General features: G+C 37.5%; 1 protein-coding gene across 3 annotated transcripts in view; it reads left to right on the top strand.

The window, feature by feature from the left end:
• LOC109534691 (furin-like protease 2) overlaps positions 1 to 8371 on the top strand; it is a 904557-nt gene that overhangs the window by 48995 nt on the left and 847191 nt on the right. Inside the window, exon 2 of one of the 3 annotated variants that reach the window (XM_048670187.1) lies at positions 5583 to 5586. The exons of the other annotated variants lie outside the window; for them this stretch is intronic. The gene's annotated coding sequence lies outside the window, so the exon portion shown is untranslated. The remainder of the gene's footprint in view (positions 1 to 5582; positions 5587 to 8371) is intronic. 3 annotated transcript variants of the gene reach the window in all.

Here is an 8371-nt window from a genome sequence, read left to right as displayed (position 1 = left end):
GGCTGCCCGAAATCCGTTGCCCTATGGACGTCCAATGGATTTAATAATGCTGTCTGGGATTCTTCGAAAAATATATATGCCAAGTTATTCAGTTAAACCCAAAACAATTGCTGCAATAGGATCGACACCAATATTTATCGCTATGTGTAATAACCACTAGGATTTCAAGTGAAATGGTTTCTCTGGTTTAGGACGTTTCGACATGCGACTAACGTAAGAACAGTAATGCACACAATAGGTAATATAATAGCTGGTATTGCACTATTTGCAGGGGCAGGTATATTGTACCGATAAAGCTAAAACATCGGTCTGCAAATTAACCAAAGTGCTACTGCAATTCTGTTCAATTAACCATTCCGACACCTAATGGAATCGCTGCCCAGTGAATGGCAATATTCCAATTTATTGCCTATTTGTGTTAATGGCTTTGCATTCTCTGCCATGCGACCCTTGCCTCGGTTGTCTTTGCCCCTGGCATAGAGAACGCAATCACATACGAATGTAAGACAGGGCACATGACGGCGGCAGACATTTATTTTCTTTCCGGATAATCCTAACGTCAGTGGAATGGCTTTCATTGTATCAATTCAGCTTAGAATAGCTACCTTACAAAAACGCTTGCTGGAAACTCGGTTTACGGATTTAAAACCCTCAGATATTTTATACTCAACAAATAACCATTTAATTGAAATATACATATTTGCCCCCAAATGTGCTATGAATTTGCTTCTTAGCTTATGTGCGATGATCTACACATCGTTATCAACGATGTTCTTCTTCTTGTCGTAGCGTCACAACCCTTCGTGGATTTTAGCTGCACTCGTCTCCTTCTATCCCTATGCAGTGCAACCTCCTTCCAGTCCCGTACTACCAAAATTATGACATCCGATATTGTCCCTCCACCTGAACCTTGGTTTTCTTAAAAGTCTCTTTCCCACTGGGTTTTCCTCCCGTATCCTCTTCTTAAGACGTTCATTCTGATCCGTTGTGCTTTTATTTCGTTTACTAAACTCGGTCATTTGTACATGTTCTTGAGTTCCTCATTCCTTCTTATTCGATATTGACTCATTCTCTTATCTACTGTATACCCAAAGATTTTCCGCCAATTCAACGATGTTGGTTTCACACAGTGTAAATTTGATTACAGCCAAGAAGGAAGCTTCGTTATTAAATTGCCCAATAAATAGGCGAAAAGTGCCTAATGTAATATCGGCATGAAGAGTACTTATTATGTATTACTTCTGCCAACTCTATACTGCTATGTATACTTGTATATTTTCGTCGAAATGTCTCGAAGAAGGACAAGGGTATGCGAGTTTAAATGTATTTAATTTTAACGTTTTGAATAAATTTATCGAGTAAGCCAACTCTTAGGTCCGTGTTCAAGCCGGGACTAGCGCTGAATTTAAGGTTGTTATCCTTATGAACAACAAGTGTAGACTGATGTTTTCGTAATTGAGTCAAGCGGTAACCCGTTAGTGAAAATGATTAGTTATTCATCATTTAATATTGAGGAAAACATATCAAGTGGTCGTTCACGTTCACTTGTTTTTTTCTTCGATCCGAAAATTGTTGCACATTTTTCTTTAATAAGCTACTAAGTTCCCGACCCTTAACTCCAGATACACGTTATATCGTCTGTTGCTTTGGAAAATAAAATGTCTTATATTATAATGATTATAATATAACAATACGAAAACTTACAATATTTTCAATGTACTTGCGTCGATCTTCAACTAAAAAGAAATACTGATTTCCTCTAAAATAGGATTTTTTAATGTGGCGCCGGAGTTAGATCGCAAATGTTACATTGCGTATGCAGCTAGTTCCAGATGTCGCCGTTGCGTTTACAGACAGCAACCAAGTTGCACGTGTGCACCGAGCCTAGGGTTATCTGTTATTTTTGCAAATATAGAACCAATTTAATCGAATTATGTATCGAAAAATTGTACAAATTATAATAATAATAGGAATCAGAACAGATGATGATAATAGTTATAATCTTTATTTCTTAATTAAATTTCAGATAAAGAGAATGAAAACAAATAATGTCAAATAGTGTTAAACGCAGACTCTAACTTGTCTATAATTGTTTTTATTCCCCGTTTGGTGTCGGTAAATTGAATATGATATTTTATTTTAATGTACCTATTCCATGTTCACTTGCAGTTCATTCGAATAGTCCAACCATATACATTCTTCAGTTAATTTTTATTTTTCACAATACTTGATGTTTTGCTTGACAACGATAGCTGAACCACAATGATGTCTTAAGTTCTGAATCGCTAAGTTCTTGAGTTGAGTTTGTAACTTACAGTGTTACGATAAGCAAAATACTTTGCACTCAGAATGGTCCCTTCATGTTTGGTTTGTTTTATCAATGGACTTACCCAGGGATTGCATATTTTGGTGAATTATACTAAATACGCTGTCTGAGTTGGAATGGTTTATCTTTTTTTTTTTAATTTGTTGTTGGTTATCATATAGTATTATTGCTAGACAGCTGTATCTTTCATTTATATACTGTGCAATTTATATATCTGGCAGAGCGATCAGATTCCTATGGTTTGTATCTCATTTTTGCGTAGCCTGGACATTTCATTAGAATAATCTGGCGGTGTTTCCTTCCGGGTTGGCTACTTCATCTGTGAAAAAATTTCAATATAAATGTAGACAGCTTTTGTCGAGAGTAACAACAATTTGTCAAATTGTGATTTAATTTAAAGCTTCCTTCACAAAATGTACACCAACATCGAATTTGTGGATAAGCTGCTGGACTGAACACCGGTACAAATTGAGCAGTTAATTAACCGAATATGAAAAGCTGCTCAAAATGTGAGTCAAGTCTACGAAGATTGTATACAGGGTGTTCCTCCGGGAACCGCCGCAGTCGATATCTGGCAAGCCATAATTAGGAAAAATTTTACAAATTTACAGGGTGAGGTTTTTTCGATGTGGTTCGATCGAAAAAAACTCTTTTTTTCGATCTCTGTACTGGTGTGCAGAGATTTTCGAAACTATAGCAGTTACGAAAAAGGTTAAATGGACAAAGAGTTGTAGTTTTGAATGCTCTACTAGAAACAATTATATTTTATAATTTAATAACAATGCAATTTTATTTTTCTAAAATTTGACAGCTGCCAAGAGATATTTGGAAAAACTTATTTATGGTACATTTTTAAATTACTCCTGGTTCCGTTAATATTAATTTGCCAGGAAAGCATTATAGAAAACTTGTAGGAAATTGAATTCCACATCGACGTTAACTGCAAATATCGTTATAAGCGAGGCATTAATTAGTTGACAAACTTTTGACGTTTGTCAATCAATCTCACAAATTCTTTTCGAATGGCGTTTTCTAATGAAGAAAGGACCGACATGTAAAAGTATAAAGTATATAAGGTTTTTTTTCCGGTGAGGTTTGGGAAATGCTCTTTTATACACTCCCAGAGCTGGTGGTCTGTCGCTCTGAGTTGTGTGGGACTCCAGCTAAGCTGTTTACCCACTAAAACCCCCTTTCCTCACCACCGAGGTGCTGTTTCGCCTTGCACTATCAGGTCATTTCTGCACTATTGTGCGCTCGTATTTTACTCCTTCATTATCCCTGTCAATTCAATGAATTCCAGACCAATCTTGGGGGGGGGGAGGTACTATGCATGACCTGATCTGGTAGTCATCCCTGGCTGCAGCTCGTCGATTTCCCCAAGCAGGTGCCCCTTTATGAGTTATCCCTGCTGAGGAGAAAAGTTCTTGGGATATCCGACCGCCGCTATGGCCATCTTAATGCCGGAAACCGCAACCTTGCACGACTTGTATGTGGTCCTTTCTATACGGAAGTTCCCACACACAGCCGCCCAGGTGCTGGCTTGTTGTTGGATGGCATCCGACCAGTGTCGCTTTTGCGTCCCGGTCATGGCAGCTTTTCTGGGGTTTGCTGGTTCCCCTGAGGGCTACCTAGCACAGTTTTGGTGGTTTTTCCGCCTGGCGGCCCCCGAGAGGTTTTTACCACCTTTAGGTACTTTGCCAGTTGCGGAGCCCGACGGTTCTTCTGAGGAGGTCCCGCCGGTATTTTGTGGTGGTATGATGGTGGTTTTTTCGTCCCCATCATTCCCACGAGCAGCTAGGGAAGTCCACCTACACAGAGCCCAGCACGTGTGGGTAAGGCTGATACAATGAGGTGCGCCTGTTACCTTAAAGTTAGTCGCTTTTGGCAGGGCTTCCCCCCAGCCTTGCATCTCTTGGCGCTCACTATACCGTGAGAATTGGGAGGTGTTATAGTGACCTAGTCACGCGATCCCCCGGTAGTAAAACTCAGATGCCCGCGCCTCCTACAGTACCTATTCCGAGACCGTAGCTACGAGAGTTTTTGCACTGCAGGCGGTTTGCGGTTTGTGCCACGAGCTGGTCCGCGGCAACGGCTTTCAGGTCTGTAGATTTTATTCCACGACTTTCACTTATGGCCGTCGCTAACCGGTCAGACGTATCTGACCGGTCTTCCCCCTATCTGCCACCTGGGAAGGCGCCCGATGGGTCGCTACACCTGCACGGGATATAGGGTTTTACAAAGACAACTTGCGTAAAACCGTGCGCATTTACGCTGAACGATACCCAAATCGAGACGTTCCAGATTACGGAACATTTGTACGCATTGAAAGGACTTTAAGACTGGACCATTTAGTGTCCGAGTCATTGATCATGTGGGTCGTCCTCAAGTACGAAATGCGATCGCTGATGATGTTTTAAATAGCATTGCTGAAAATCCAAACATCAGTACTCGCTGCCTAGCACTTCAATTTGATTCATACCAGAAAGAACAAAAAGTCAACGGATGGTAAGGCAGCAGCTCATCCATCCTTATCATGCGACACCTGTTCAGAAACTTTTACCACTTGATTATGGAAAAAGACTTAATTTTTATCGCTTTATTGAATCTGCCCGGTCACGTGACCCAAACTTCACTAGTAGAGTTTTGTTCACTGATGCAGCTCTCTAAGAACTCTTCAACCAGCAGTGGTGTTTTCAATTCCCATAAATTCCACCACCGCAGAAGAAAACCCTCATGCAAGACTTAAATGTTTCGGTCTAGATCATCGGTAACTTCCTCCTAAGACCTTACGTCATGTTGAGCCGCCTGAATAGCGAAAATGATCATTATCTAAATTTGACACTTTTCCGGTTCTAATGGGAGATTTGCCACTCGATCTTCGTGCTCAGATGTGGTTCATGCATGTAGTACTCCTGCAACGGCCCATTTAAGCAATACTTTTCGACACAAGTGGGTAGGAAGAAGAGGGAGAGATGTTCCTGCCGAATGGCCTCCGAGCTCCCCCGATTTAACACACTTAGATTTTCGATCCGTCGCAGAATTTTATTATTACCAATAAAATTAAAGTTTTATTTGAAAATCAAGTCATAAACTTTCAATCCGTGAAAATGTCCGGTAATCTGGAATCGAATCGATTTGGGTATCGTGCAGCGTAACCGCGTACACTTTCATGCAAGTTGTCTTTGCAAAACCCTAATACTTTGACCATGTCGGTCATTTCCTCATTAGAAAACGACATTCGAGACGATTTTGTGAGATTGGTTGAGAAACGGCGAAAGATTGGCAATTAATTTATCCCTCGCTTATACGATATTTGAAGTTTTTTGAAAGCAGAAACAATTTTTTTGCGCAAAACTGTAAATTTTACAAGATTTTACAAAGAGCACAAAATTGTGAATAAATGATTAGCGCATCAACCAAAAAAAATGAGTTGATTCTATCTACCAAATGAAAAGTTTTGGTTGTTTTTGTACCACGACAATCACGAATTCACCACTTGTCTAAAACGGATGAACTTAATTGTTTCATCAAAATATGAATCTTACGTAAGAACAAATTAACATCGAGTTTTACTAAATTATTATTTGAAATATTTAAAAAAAGAAAATTTTTGAAGAACTTTGACCATCAATAGTAGAGAGGCCAGACATTTTTTGATAGTAAAAGTTAGTTCAGGTCGTCTTCTTTTGATCCAAAGAACATCCCAGTACCCTTTTGATCATGTGCTTACGGGACACCCTGTATATGGTGTTCCATTTAAAATAACCAATTTGATACCTACTTCCGGTATAACCGGCAGCGTGGTCATCTTTAATACACTTTAGATCATTTGCCTCCGATAACTTCGGCACACTATCCGGTTTTCAAATTTCTCCTCATTACAGTTTGAATGATATCGATCGCGGCGATTCCCGGTGGGACACCCTGTATCGTTCTTTACCATTCAAAACATGTAATATAAAATACAAAATTAACTCAATACTTGCAAATATTTATCGTCGTATTATCGAATATGTGTTAAGGTTAGTAACTTTTCTTACTTAACTTTATGGCAACAAATGTTTTATTATAATAATACAATCCAAACTGTATAAATCGAATAAATCACGACAATCACATTGTTTCTAAAACTTTAAATAAAAAAATCCTTTCGAAAGTTGTTCATCGAAAACCTTCTGTCAAATCCTGTATATCAAATCCCTTTCGACTGAAAAAAATCTCACAGAGAACGTTGTATCTCAACACATATTTCTTCTCAACTTTTATTGATGGGCCAGTCTGATCCAAGTCACGATGGCTTTATTTTTCCCAAGTTCGGGGCGATAATTCAATCGGGAGTTAAATAGATCGAAAAACTTATTTTGTAGCAGCTTTTTGTTTGGTAAATCGCTTTGAAAGTAGTGTTTGTTGCATTTGAATATGGCATGTCTAGATTTCGGTCGAAGTTAATGCGAACAAACTGAACGGATATTTAAAAGGAAGTCAATAAAACACCTAAGTGAAAGGAGTATGATTCTTCAAGGTTTTCTCATTCACTGATTGCGAAGTTTTAAAATATAATTGGACTTTTTTTACATAATAAGAAAGAAATTTTACATAATAAGAATACATAAATATATAAATATATAAATTCCATATAAATCAAAAAAAGACAAATTTAGCATTTCATCTCCTAGAGGTACACAAATTGAAATAACAGTTTTTTACAGTCGTATCTGTCATTAAATTAATGTTGAAAACCAACTATCTTAATCAACAAACTGTTAACCTTTTCTAACAAACGACTAATGCGTATGTGTGTGTAAGGTAGAACATTCAAGATGCACCACAGGCGGACGATTGGTATAAAAAATTATGAAATATGAGAATCATGAAATAGAAGAGGGCTTATTTATTGCAATAGTAAATAGTAATAGTGTCCCTTTTCTTTAACCCTCAAATAAAATTATTAAGAATCTTTTACTTATGACCAATTCAGCTACACTACCTTCGGTATTTACAATTCATACAAACTTAACTTCAAACTTTTCTCCTTTATACGAAATATGTTTGGGTTGAAACGGATAACGTATAAGCGGGTTTTGATAAGCTTTTGACAGCCGTTTTTGCACTATACCCGAAAGTATATAAAGAAGGGAATATCCGAGGTGAAAAATGAAAGTAGCAATTTCGCTGATGAAACTTTGTTGGAAACAGATGTGTCCACTGAGTCCGTTGGGTGATAAATATGTATTTTCCAAGGCGAAGCACCTACTGGACAGTAGCAGACAATTAATTACACATCAATTCGGAGAAGGCGAATTTCCAAATGAATTGAAAAGGTACAATTACATTTTCCATTTCAGTTAATTTCGTAGTTATCGATTTTGGGTTGAATTTGTTTTGAGTTATTCCACATGCTCATTTATTTTTCGTCGTAAACATAACTTAGAAATATAAGATGATCGTATTTTTTTAACGGGTAATAGGGGCTCACTTAGAGACGACGAGAAAAATATAGAAAAAATTATAAGATATTAACAGTTAAAAATCGAATTTCAACTTTGTTATTATGTATGATTTTGAAGTTTCCATGATTGATTGGTAGACCATTAAAATACTTAACCATTTGAAAATAAAAAATACGATCTCTGGTTCAAATAACGAAAATCTTTGTATACTACTATAGTTAACGAACTTTTCAGCATATAATTCAAGAAATACAGGGTGATTCAAAATTGGCGTCATTCCTCTGGAGGTGCAGTCTGGCGGTGTTTTAGGAGAACAGATAAAATAGTAAGAAAAATTACTTGTCATTAAAAACTGAGAAATTCGCAAAACACTATAATAGAAAAACGGCAACACTGTTTTTCAAGGTAATCTGCCTAATTAACATTACGTAAATACCTGTTGCTTCGTACTTATTTAAAACTCCGGTAACCATGGATAAATAGAGAGTGACAATAAGCTAAACGGTAAATTCAGCAAGAATCGTTGAATGACGGAACCTATTTTGAAACTCATAACCTCGAATTATTAATTTGTTTACAAAGTACTAAAACATAC

Source organism: Dendroctonus ponderosae, unplaced genomic scaffold, assembly GCF_020466585.1.
Source record: "Dendroctonus ponderosae isolate FM_Combo_2020 unplaced genomic scaffold, Dpon_F_20191213v2 Dpon_F_20191213_1, whole genome shotgun sequence".
In the NCBI taxonomy this organism is placed as follows: domain Eukaryota; kingdom Metazoa; phylum Arthropoda; class Insecta; order Coleoptera; family Curculionidae; genus Dendroctonus; species Dendroctonus ponderosae.
Note: the sequence above shows the minus strand (reverse complement) of the source record. Positions and strands in the feature narration are given on the sequence as shown.